This window comes from Anastrepha ludens, chromosome 4 (assembly GCF_028408465.1).
Source record: "Anastrepha ludens isolate Willacy chromosome 4, idAnaLude1.1, whole genome shotgun sequence".
In the NCBI taxonomy this organism is placed as follows: domain Eukaryota; kingdom Metazoa; phylum Arthropoda; class Insecta; order Diptera; family Tephritidae; genus Anastrepha; species Anastrepha ludens.
Window position 1 is genome coordinate 64,796,369 of NC_071500.1, and position 8,970 is coordinate 64,805,338.

Genomic DNA, 8,970 nt, shown 5'->3' on the forward strand with positions numbered 1-8,970 from the left:
ATCTATTAAAAAATAGCAGGAACAATTAATAAAATGCCACTTTTATGTGTTGAAAATGAATTACCTTTAAAGCATCTGGTTGTGTTTCGCGACTTCTACGGTTTCTACACTCGACTGGGCTAGCATCTATTAAAAAACAATCACCAATGGACAAATATAATAAAATTATTTTACATAAAGTTCAAAAGAAATTACCTTTAGTGGATCTGCCTGTTTTTCTGCTATTTCCAAAAATTTCTTCCGAGCATCACCGTCTTCTTCCATGCGCTTTCTTTCAAAGCTCGCCCGTGGTGTTCTCCTGTCTGAGATGTGCGAATTACCTGACCTCAGCGTGAAATTTTCTGCAAGAGGCGTCCGTAAAGGCGACGGGGCTTCCGAAATCATGCTTTCATCTTCCACTTCGATACCCATTTGGATTACCTAAAAATGTACATACCAGTAAGTTACTCTTTAAAATATACACTTAATGCAATTTACCTCCTCTAGTGGAATATTTTCAGCTGTTCAATCGTGCCCATTCATATATTCTTCCCCTATAAGAGCAGACACCCGCCTCTCGAATTCCGTTAGGGGCTCCTCACTGATAGGCCTGTTTCCAGTTAAACCTTGTTGCCTTCGCCGATTTCGTGTTTTGATGCTGGTGCGGCTTTTTAAATCCCGCCATACCTTTTTAGGGAAATGATTAACATCTCTCTACTTTTAAGTAATAACACAATATTTTCTTACCGTGTGCCTTTGATTGACTGTCTTCACTGCTCCACCCAGACAATTTAACTTTGTTGCTAGCTCGCTCCACTTTTCGTCGCATTCGAACTTACCATGAAGGCTGTGGAACCTAGATCCTGCTAGACCAGGGACTTCCATTAGGTAGTCAAGCATACGATTTAGCTACTCGGGTGTGGCACGGCTTCTTTTAGTAGCTGTCGATGTCATCCTAAAGCAATATACAAAAAGTATTAATAAAACAATAAATTCAAATAAACAGTTATTTTATTGTACTTACTTTATGCAAATATAATTGGTAAAAAACACTTAAAATTGAATCTAACAGCTTGGCTAGTATGTTTCTTTGTTCTTTTTCTTTGTGTTAGTCGCTCATTTTGACATTTAATTTGACAAAGATGCCACTCTCTATCAGTTTGAATAAATAGAAGAAAACAGCTGTTCAGTGTTAGTTAGCATAAGTTGGTGAATAGCACAATCGACAGTGCAATCGACATATACTGTCGACAAAACAAACAATTGTCGAATCGATAAGAGTTAGTGAATCGCACTACAGGATTGTTGTTCAAGATTTTTAGACCTTATAGGGTCCAATATACATTTTAAAAACATATTTTTTTGGAAAAAAAATTGGAATTTTTTTGGTAAAAAATGTTTGGGAAAATATAATTCTTTTTTTTTTTTGGAAAAGTTATGGGAATCTGATTAAGGAACTTTCAGGAATTACTTAGCATCATCTTAGCTGTTAATGAAAACAATAAAAACAATCTGTGGATGACTGTTGGAACTTTAAAATATACAGTTTTATAAAGTGAAATATCCCGAATTCCTTGTAACATTTTTATAATTTGTTTTTTTTTTTTTTGTAATATTTATTATCAAATACACTTTTTTTAATTTAATTAATTTTGTTTTCTTTATTTATTTATTTTTATTTTATTTTATTTTTTTGTTAAAACTTTTTGGAAAAAGATATTTTTTGTTTTATGTTATGGGAACCTCACAATAAAACTTTATTTATAAAAATAAACTAGGGATAAGGATTGCTTTTCAAAACTGGCAAAAAAATTTGAACCGCGAAAATTTTGAGCAAAAGAATTACATTTTTTTCTCAAACATTTTTTTGAAACTATGTATATACCAAAATTTTCAACATTTAAAAAATTTCAAAATTACTAAATTTTTTCAAATTATTTCATTTAACCTCTTATATATATGTATAAGTACCCACGCCTTTTAATAAACCAATTTTCAGAAAAATTACGATAATGTCCGAAATACTTAAATCACTTGACATGGAATGGACCCATTAGGAATATCAATACAAATGCGAATTCAAATATGAATGCGAATACGGCTGCGAATTTAAATGCTTCAACTTTAATACATATACAAAGGCTGTAGGTTACATAACAAAAAATCATGAATGAAATGAAATGAGGTATTGTTTTTTCTAAAATGATTTTAATAACAAAGCGGTCGACCTCCTTTGGAAGCTCAAAATTTAAATATGATAATAATGAAGTGGAGTTTCGTATAGAGTTTCACTAGATGACACGCAAGAATGCGGACAGACTAATCACGCTGGTAGGCACTGTCGGACTGGAGGGCAACATCGCCAAGACCAAGCCTATGACAACAATAAAGCAAAACCTATAATGGTTGACGGGTGTCGGGTGGAATTTTTTTTTTTTTTTTTTTTTTTTTTTTTTTTTTTTTTTTGTTGTCGGGACAACTAGCAAGTGCAGCACTCAGACATTAATTGAGTCTTGCATTCCCTTTTAATTTTCTTTAAATCTACCCGATCTCCGAAGAAATCTGAGTAGATCTTGTGGTGCCACGGAGCCAAGATGGTCGCTTCTTAACACATCAGTGCCAAAGACCTCAAACCTGATTCGAGCGAAGGCGGGGCAGACACACAGGAAGTGGTCCGCCGTCTCATCCTCCTCTTCACAAGCTGGGCAGAGTACACTGTCTGAGATGCCCAACCTTTCCATGTGCTTTGCCCACAGAAAGTGGCCCGTCATCAGTCCTACCAGCCGTCTGCACTCCCCTCTGCTTAATGACAGAAGAGTTTGCGACAGTCGATCGGACATGACAGGTAACATCAGTTTTGTCCCTCTGCAGCCTCTCTCAGCCTGCCAAGCTCGCTTGTGGGTAGTAGTTACCCATTTGCTAACCGTGGCCGTGATGGCCGCAGAGGGGAGTGGCAAAGCGGGCTCTGGGCCAAAGAAGTTGGCCTCAGAGCCCATCTTAGCTAAGGAGTCAGAGGTCTCGTTACCCGCGATACCCACGTGTCCCGGGACCCATGTTAGCATCAGGCTATTATGTCTGCCGACATAGTTCAGCCTGGATTTACAGGACTTCACTACCCCTGATGTGATTTGAGGGCCGTCTAAGGCCATAAGCGCCGCTTGGCTGTCGCTGCAGACACATATAGATCTGCCTCTCCATCGTTTTTCCACAACAAAGTTCATCGCTTCTTGAACTGCATACACCTCCGCTTGAAACACAGATGCATGCATTCCAAGAGCAAAGTGCAGTTCTGTCCCGCTGGATTCCACGTAGACCCCAGAGCCGGAGCCATGCTCGGTCCTGGAGCCATCCGTAAAAATGCGAAAACAGTGTTTGCCGGGCTCATTTTCTGAGTCTCCCCACAACTGAGCCTCTGGTAGCACTACACTGTATCTCTTCTCAAGTACGACCCTTGATGGCATGGAGTCAAGGGGCATGGAAAGAATCGTTGGATCGATGTCCATGCCTTCTCTGTGTTCCAATGCCGGACAAGGGCCGTACCAGTTCCCACTGTGTTTCAGTCTGCAGATGGCCTTCAAGGCCTCTCCTCGGATGAAAGCATCAAGTGGTGGTAAACCAATCAGAGCATCTAGTGCCGGGCCTGAAGTAGTCGGAAAAGCTCCGGTGCAACAGATGGCCACAGTGCGTTGTAGTCTCGATAAGGTCCTCCTGACTCCCACTAGGGAGAGTCTGCTCATCCAGACCACTGATGCATAGGTGATAATGGGTCTTATCATAGCCGTGTAGATCCATAGGACCTTGCTAGGAGAGAGACCCCACGTTTTCCCAAAGACACCATTGCACTGCCAGAAAACTGTCAGCGCTTTTGATGCCTTTGTTTCAACGTGTGATTTCCATAGGAGCTTGCTATCGAGGATTACTCCAAGATATTTGATTTCCTTGGATATCTGGATTGTGACTCCTTTTAGCTTTGGCAGAACGAGTCCATCAAGCTTCCTCCTTCTGGTAAAGAGGACAATACCAGTCTTGGCGGGATTTGCCGACAGCCCGTTCGCACAGCACCAAGAGTCAATCCGATCCAGAGTTTTCTGCACTTTCCTGCAGATGTTCGTAAGCGAAGAGCCTGTCACCAAACAAGCAACATCGTCCGCATATGCTTGTGCGTAGACTCCCGAATCGTTTAAGGTGGTGAGTAGAGGATCGATTACCATGCACCAGAGCAACGGAGGCAGCACACCGCCTTGGGGGCAGCCTCTGTTAACCCCAGATGACACCAGCAGATCTTCCTCTGCTCGCACCGAAATGATTCTTTGGGCCAGCATCGAACGAATCCAATTTACTAGCACCCGGTCTACGCCGTGCCTACTAGCAGAGTTACACATACTATCAAAAGTGGCATTATCAAACGCCCCCTCTATGTCTAAAAAGATACCCATAGCGTAGTCCCTCCTGTCGATGGCCAGCTCTACCCTAGCAACAAGGTTTTGCAGTGCCGACTCGCAGGATTTTCCACTCTGATAGGCATGCTGAAATAGAGACAGAGGGTGCGCCTTCAGCGACTTCTGACGTATGCGCAGTTCCACCAGTCGTTCGAGACTTTTCAGCATGAAAGAGGTCATGCTGATGGGTCTAAAGCTTTTGGGGCTGGTGTAGTCGTCTTTGCCAACCTTTGGGATGAAAGCGACCCTCACCATCCTCCAAGAGCGTGGTATGTAAGCCAGTGCCAGGCATGCCGATAAGATTTTCTTCAGGGCTGCTGTCACGAACTCTGCACCCTCCTTCAGCATGGCAGGATATATGCCATCTGGTCCGGGCGACTTGTAGTCGCCAAAAGATTTGATGGCAAATCGAATGGCGGCCTCATTCACCACAGATCTGGCAACGAACCAGTCATGCCGAGAAGGTGTAGCAGCTCTGACAACTGCCTCTATCAATAAGGGCTGTTGCCGGCTGATGCTTATCTGATTACCAGGAAAGTGAGACTCCATCAGCAAGCTGAGTGTCTCACTTTTCCGCTCCGTGAAGGAGCCATCAGATTTCCCAAGTGACCCCAGCTTTGCCGTTGGGTCCCTTTTCAGGATCCTAACCAATTTCGCCGTGTCACTCAGAGATTCAATACCGCTGCAGAAATCCCTAAAGGAGGCTCTTTTCGATTCCCGAATAAGCCTCTTGTAGTTCTTCTGAACATCACGGTATCGCTCCCAGTCCTCTGCAAGGTTAGTCTTGAGGGTCCGGTTTAGAAATTTTCTCGACTCGCGCCTCAGCATCTGGAGCTCTCGATTCCACCAAGGAACGGGAGTCCGGCGGGGGAGAGGTCGAATTGGACAGGCTGACTCAAAACATTCGGTTAGGGCAGCGTTGAGTTTCTCAACAGACGCCTCAATAGCCTGTTCTTTTCGAAGTATTGGTGGCGCAACGCCAAGGTCCCGCAACGCCCCCCTGAACTTCTGCCAGTCTGTTTTTCTTGGGTTTCTAGAGGGCAATGGCATTTGTGCCTCGTCGCTACACTGAAACTCAATGTACCTGTGGTCCGAGCACGAATCTTCGGCAAGGACCCTCCAGTTCTTGATTGACCACCCAAGTTTTGAGTTTGATAGGGTTAGATCAATTACCTCCTGTCTTCTAGCCGTTACAAACGTTGGCTGTGAGCCCTTGTTTTGTATGTCTAGGCAGGAGGACGCGATAAATTCGAATAGTCGAGAGCCCCGTCCATTGCACTTGCTGCTGCCCCAGATTGTATGCTGGGCATTAGCATCGCAACATAGGATGAGGCCTAGACTGCGCCGCTCACAGAACCTCACGAGACTAGTGGCCTTCCCGGGTGGTGGCCCTTCCAGAGCATCGTAAGGAAAGTAAGCAGATGCAATCACAAACTTCGACCATCCGCGTCTACCTCTATAACACACCTCAGCCGCTACCAGGTCTTGGCAACAGAATTGCTCAAGACAAGTCACAGTGAGATGGGATGATACTATAAGACCGGTCCTAGGTCTGCTAGAACTCCTGTCATATAGCAACGTGGTCCCTTTCAGCGCACTTAAGCCACAGAGACGGCCCCTAAAGACCCAGGGCTCTTGCACTGCTGTTATGTGGGGTAATGTGTGCAGCTGGGAAAGCCTTCTACTTAGTAGTGCAGTAGCGGCTTTGGAATGCTGCAAGTTAATTTGCGTCACCGTCAAGGGACGATAGCTACAGGAATCGTCCGAGTCAATCATTTGGGAAAGACATGGAAGCTGGCCGTTCCAAGGAAGAGACTCAGACGGTTCCCGTACCGTGAGCCCATGACATCAACACTGGCCTCGTCCACTCGCACCACAAGAGTAGCCCCTTCCTTCCCGTCCCGGTTTTTACTCTTAGTGTACGAGACGACTCGCCAAAGCCTCGTGTTGATGCCCGGATTCTGGGCACGCAGACAGGATAGGACATCCGCCGTAGACAGGTCTGGATCCGGAATCCAGCAGATGGCCTTCCTGAGGGGTACACTCTCCTCGCTGTAGACTGCGAAGCGAGTGGTCCCCATGGGGGGCACGTTATTGACCGCGGTCCTGATCCACTCGAAGTTGGCCAGAGACGCGCACGTCACCTTTATGGTGCCGTCCTTTGTCTCATAGCCCTTCGCGTTGGCTTCCGGACCGGAGGCAATAACCCGACGCATCAGCTGGCTTTTGCAGTATTTGATTTCTGCATCCGTCAGCTGATGGTCAGGCCCCAGTTTTCCAATCACAGCCACAGGTCGTGGGCCAGCAGCCTTCTCGCTATAGGATGGCTTGGCCGCACCCTTGGATGTGCTTGGGCGAAGGTCCAGCTCCCGATCCTCCACTGACGAAGATTTCGCCGGGCAGACAGCTGTGCTGGACATTTTGTCGAGGCGCCGATAGAGACGTGGCTCAGCAGAACCTTTTCCCGCCACATTGACTGGCGCCAAGACCGCGCTCGTACCTTGGGGGGTCGTGGCTCGGTCATTGGCGGCAACCGCAGGGCAGGGAGGTGTGCTGCTTTCAGCCGCCGTCTTTCTCCGTTTGCCTCGAGAGCGAGACAACTTGGGAGTGCCTGTGCCCACCGAAGACTCGGTAGCTTCCGGGGGTGTCACTTCCGCTGACCGAGGTCGTTTGGAAGACACAGACACAGAAGGGCCGGCAGAGCCACATGAGGATTTCTCCCGCATGAGCTCTGCCCGCCGCTTTCTTCTCTTCCTCCTTGCCGCGCTCTTCGATTTCCCTGCTTCTTTGGGAGGTCGTGCAGCCACCGAAGAGACCTCACAACTCAGGCCCTCAGAAGCAGGGAAACGTTTTTCAGAGTCTGAAGGAGAGGAGATTGCGATAGCAACCCCCGTCTCCTCCAGGATGCGCTCTCGCTCGTAGAGCTGAGAGACTTGGGTAATGGTTGGGGCCTCCAAAATCCATGCCCCTGCCGCCGAAGCGGGTGGATTGCCACTTGTGTGGATTCCACCTGGAGTAATAGATTCTTTGTTTTCCATTACCTTTTTTGGTTTTTTTTTTCGGGACTCCTCCCTAGCCAGTTTGGTTCGCGGATGGCACCCTGATTCTATGCCAACTTTGAGTCATCACACGAGTGTTGAACCCACCCCATCAGGGAAGGCCACTCTCGTGATGCCAGGGCTCCCTATCCACCACATGGGTGGAATTTGCTTCTGCCTCGGCTGCACTATAACGACAGACCACGGGGCAGATGACGATGTCAACTGCAGGCTAAACAAAGCAAGGGCGGAGTTTGGTCGAATGCATACAGTATGGGCGAGTTCGCAAATCTCCAGCCGCACTAAACTGCGTATATTCGGCTCTTGTGTGAAATCTGTATTGTTGTACGAAAGTGTAAGATGGCTGGTCTCTAACACCATCATACAGGGTCTACAATCTTTCGTCAACAAATGCCTCCTCATCTGAAGAATATTCGGGCCAAACACCATCAGCAACGACTCGCTGTGGAGATCAAGGAACGAGGAGCCCATTCTATGGCTCATCAAACGTAAAAAGTGGCGATGGATAGTTCACACATTTAGAAAACCGCCAGATAGCAATATGAAAATTTCACTGGAGTGAAACCCGCAAGGGAGTAGAAGTCGCGGTCGGCCAAAAATCACTTGGTGAAGGTCGTTATTGCGCTAATTAGCACTAACTAGCAGATGCCACCATTACATGGGACGGCGCAAAAACACAGCCCAAGACCGTGCACGATGGAAGAGTCTAGTCGAGGCCCTATGCTCACGAGCGGAGTGAATAAGAATATAAAAAAGAAATGTGAAGTACAACTTAAGTTTTTGGCAGGCCAATCTTCTGCTAAAATTTGTAAATACGTACGTAACTTTCAGAGCCGTAGCCGAATGAGTTGGTGCGTGACTACCATTCGGAATTCAGAGTAAACGTAAGTTCGAATCTCGGTGAAACACCAAAATTAAGAAAAACATTTTTCTAATAGCTTTCACCCCGCGGCAGGCAAAGGCAAACCTTCGAGGGTATTTCTGCCATGCAAAAGCTCCTCATAAATATCTGCCGTTCGGAGTCGACTTGAAACTGTAAGTTCCTCCATTTGTGGCACAACTTCAAGACTCACGCCACATATAGGAGAAGGAGCTCGGCCAAACACCTAACAGAAGTGTACGCGCCAATTATTTATTTATTTAAATGAGAAGTGTAGATATGGACGTTCATTTTTGTATGCACTATTTTTGAGATTTTGTAACCAAAAGCCTATTTCCAAATATTTAAAAAAAATGCATGGCATTTTGGTAACTGAAAAACGTATTGGACTTCGGAATTCGGGATTCTACCGCTTGATATTGAACTCCACTCCAATTCATAGCGTAAATCCCTTAATGGCAATGCCCAAACCGCTGGAAGCCCAGAAACTACTGACAGTAAAGTAAATACAAACAGGAAAACTACCAAAACCTCAATTTAATTATAAACAATTTAATGATACACAATTACACACATAAGGCATACAAACATATACACATGCACATACACATGC